Source organism: Cygnus atratus, chromosome 11, assembly GCF_013377495.2.
Source record: "Cygnus atratus isolate AKBS03 ecotype Queensland, Australia chromosome 11, CAtr_DNAZoo_HiC_assembly, whole genome shotgun sequence".
In the NCBI taxonomy this organism is placed as follows: domain Eukaryota; kingdom Metazoa; phylum Chordata; class Aves; order Anseriformes; family Anatidae; genus Cygnus; species Cygnus atratus.
Window position 1 is genome coordinate 18,808,647 of NC_066372.1, and position 4,358 is coordinate 18,813,004.

Sequence of the window (4,358 nt, forward strand, 5' to 3'; positions counted from 1 at the left end):
CTGTCACCTGAACAATATAAGTTCTTCGTCACGTGGCGGTGAAAACTCCTGTGGTTCAATTTATACCCATTACTCCTTGTGCTATCACCGGCCACCACTTAGATGAGTTTGGCCCCATCCCCTTTACATTGCCTCCTCAGGTATCTATAGAGGTTGATAAGATCCCCTCTCAATCTCCTCTTCTCTAGGCTCAACAGGCCCAGCTCGCTTAGTCTTTCCTCATAGGACAGATGCTCCAATCCCTTAACCATTTTCATGGCACTGCACTGGACCTTCCCTAGAAGCTCTACGTCCCTCTTGTACTGAATCATGGAGGAGCGTGGAGTCCCAACTCCCAGCTCCACACAGGATCACCCAAAACCCAAACCGTGTGTCTGAGAGCGGTGTCCAAATGTGTCTTGAACTCTGCCAGGCTTGGTGCCGTGACCACTGCCCTGGGCAGCCTGTGGCAGTGCCCAACCGCCCTCTCAGTGCAGAACCTTTTCCCAGCGTCCAGCCTGACCCTCCCCTGTCCCAGCTCCATGACATTCCTTCAGGTCCTGTCGCTGTCCCCAGAGAGCAGAGCTCAGCGCCTGCCCCTCTGCTCCCCTCAGGAGGAGATCACTGTGCAGACGGTGTCTGGGGTGCACTGGGGACACCCCAGGGTGCGGGACCTCTAAAAGAGGGGAGCACAGGGACTCCTGTGGGTGCCCCCCAAGTCACACTCTTCCCTTTGTCCCTCATATCCTTCTAAATCTCACCACTTTAAATGTCTTTAAACAGTGCTTTCCATACAGTTGGAACCTCATCCCCCCAGGGAGCTGGGGGGAGCCACAGCAAGGGCCCAGGGGAGCAGCTCTGCTCAGGTGCGGCCTTCGCTTGGGGCGTTTGGGCAATTCCCTGCGAGTGCCGCCATAGCACCAGAGCACTTCAGCAGCTCGTCAGCAGAGGGAACTGATGTCCTACAAACGCCTCTGCCTTTGGCCAAAGCAGCCCCAAGTGTCCCAGGGTGCCTCTGTCACCCCTCTCTCTCCAGGCCAGGGGAAGGCCAGGCCTTGCAGATGTTGGAAAACTTTGGGTCTTTCATTTGTCTGCAGCAGCACTGCTGAGAAGGGCAGCGATCCTTCTCTATGGGCTCCTAGCAGCAATTGTGAATGTTGAGGGAAAACGTACAAAATCAGAAGTTTTTTTTGCCCCAAGCCCTCCTCTCATGGACAACATGACCCAGCCAGAGGCCATTGCAGTCTCCCTTGTGGCAAAACCTCTGCTGAGCTGCGGTTTCTCCACGAGCTGCGGTTTCTCCACGTTCCCAACAGCTCGGTTCTGTGCACAGCCAGAGAGTGCAGAGCCCCGCATCCAAGCACATCTATCAACGGAGTAAAGGCTTGGCTTTGCTATCCATTAAACCCTAAAACAGGCAGAAGCTGTTACCAGAGCTTCCCTCTCTGCTTCTGGCATTTCAGATCAGACTAACTCTGCAGGAGTCCAGGCAGAGCAGGCTGGGGACCTGCTTCCCGTGGGCTGAATGGCAGCAAGCGGGCTGCTTTCCCTTGGACAGTCAGCTGCTGTGCTTTTAGCCAGTGGGACTGTGCTTTTTCAAACAAGTGCTGCTCCCTTCCTGCTACACAGCCAGGGCAGCCTCACACAGTAATTACAGCTCTTGGTGCTTTCCACCATCCCAGCAGCAGTTTGGGCTTTGCTCCCGAATACAGGGTTGCCCGTAAACACCTTCCCACTGCAGCGCTCGAGACAGTTGCTCTGGCATCTCCATGTGCTTTCCAGCTCTCAGGGAAGAAATGATGGGCTGGGAGCACTGCAGGCTGCAGCACAACATTCACCTTTCACCTTCAAGATAAAGCACACTTTCAAGTGGCATCACCCACCTCCTGACCCACTTTACGGATTTGGAAAGCTGAGGAAGAGCTGGGTGTATCTCTTGGGGAGCTGAGATGGCTCAGCCTGCCGTGCCTGGGCAGGCAGCTTCACTTCAGTGTAAACCAGGTCCAAGGCTGGTGAGCTGCCTGGCATTAACGTCAGGTAGTCACAGCCAAGGCACTTGGCCCCGTTGGCAGGGCTCGGCTGGCAGCAGCAGCACTTTGCTGATGGATGAGCCACAGTGCAGGTGACGTTAACTGAAGGTGGCATGGGAAGGGAAGTGGTTGGTCACCCCCAGGTCCCCAAATCCTGCTGAATGTCACCACGCCACCACCTCTGTGACCCTGGAAAAATACTTCTCCAGCCCTCAAGGCTCCCTCTGTGAGATGAGGCAGAATGATTTCTGCATCTACCACTATCTAGGGAAAGATTTTATTTTTTGGGAGCTGTGACATTTCTGTGAACCCAGAGGATGTGACGACAGTGTGAGTGCTGCAGCCACGTTTGGCACCACACAGGGATGGCTCATACTTTTCTTTTGGGAGCATCCAGCAGCAGCATCCTGTGAGTGACGCCTGGCTTGGTCCCCAGGATTACAGTGTCAGCGCTGGCTCCGTTCTGGCTGGCAATCCCTGCGGAGGTGTCGGCTGAGGTCACTCAGTTCCTGTGCTCCCTGCTAAAGAAACACCCTCGCTGCTGTCTGTGACCAATGCTACGTACGAAAGCACGTAGTCAGGTTTTTATAACATCTGCGTTTCTTTAAAAGAAGTTAGGAGAGAGCAAGAGAAAGAGGTGTCATAAGCAGAGATGAATTAGCAGCGTGGTTGCACATGACTAAGGAATCACACGATGGGAAAGTCGATGCAATCTTCAGTTGTTTCAGGCAGACATTGAAAGGAGATTCTCTTCAGCCTCCTGGGAAGCAGGTCCTGCCCCTGACAAGGCTAAACAAAATGGGGACCTTTCTCCTACAGCACAGTATAGCAGCGTGCCTCAGCTCTCTGGCTGTAATGGAGCCGTAACTGAGAGCAGACAGATTCTTGGTGTCAGACGCGGTACACGAGCTCTTAAAAGCCCCTTCTTTGTAATGGAAAGTCAAAGTGATGATTTTTAAGATGTGTGTTCTCCACCTGCCAGCTATGAAATGGCCGATGGCTGTGAACGCAACCTCGCAGCCAAACAGCAAATGAGGAGTCAGGCTACTCTAAGAAGATTTTCCAGAAAACAGCTATTATGGATCGGTCACTGGTGCCAAGAGACAATAGAGAAATGTGCTTTAATACACTGCCTAAGTATTCGTTTATCTTGAAGAGACAGCCACTTTGATCCTCTGAGCATACCAGTGTCAGAGAGACTTTAATAGCTCCAAGCTAGCATTGCAATAGCTTAGATAAATAATCTGAATTTTATTACTTTCCAAGAATGATTTCTGATGGAGTTAGAGCCCTGGGAAATACTGGAAGCTGGTGTTGTTGCATGAACCCGATGTGTAGAATTTATTTCTTTTCCCGGCAGGCTGGAGGGCAGCAGAAAGCTAGATAAAGCTGCGACTGCTAGGGATTGGTCATCTTAAATTGCATTGCTTCACCCATGGTGTATTTTCGTATTTTAAGTTATGCCAAGGATGTAAGGGTAAACAGCTTTTTTTTTTTTTTTTCTTTTTTTTTTTTAGCATTTCAGTACATCTGAATAAACCATTGAGCAGTGTTACAGGCAGGCTACTGTGAGCCAGAACTGGAAGTCAGAGCTGACGCAGTGCTCCTGCTTCACAGCTCCCGTTTTTGACAGTGACACAGCAACAGAAATTAAAGTTTGTTATTTTACAACCAAAGTGGCAGAAGCCAGAAGCATTTCACCCCACTTCTGACCTCTGGTTTGGCCCAAGACCAAAAAGGGGATCCCAGAGCAACAGAAGGACTCAGTACGTGATACATCATCTGGTTAATTCACATTTATTAGATGATAAATGGGAAGAACTGTAAGACGCACAAGCCCACAGCAGCACAGCTCTGAGAAAGCGTCTTCCCTCGACTTGGACACGCTGATTCTTGTGGCTCCCTTCCAGCTCGGGATATTCCATGACTCCCTCATGAGAGGGCTCACTTCTTTCCCTTTTCACACTTAAAAAGCTCAGTTCCAGATACCTGCACTACCCTGGGCGCCTGACCCACGGTAAAACCCTGTGAAAGAAACCCAAAAAGGCTCCACGGCTCCCTCCATCCCCACCACACCAGCACCTCTCCATCCCCAGCCAGTGAGGGGAAGGTGGCCCCATGGCCACCAGCCCACACTGTGGCCAGGACTACACTGCGAGCTCTGAAGGCAAAAGGTCTTTTTGAGAGGAAACACGAGGTTTTTTGCACGTGCACCATCTGCTCAGGAGCCGTTTCTCCCGCTGATCGGAGAGACTCCAGCGAGGGCAGCAAAGCAAAGAGAGGTGCAGCACCACCGCCCTGACCTGCCTCCGGAGGCAGGAATTTGGAAAAAGCACAGACCCGTTGCTC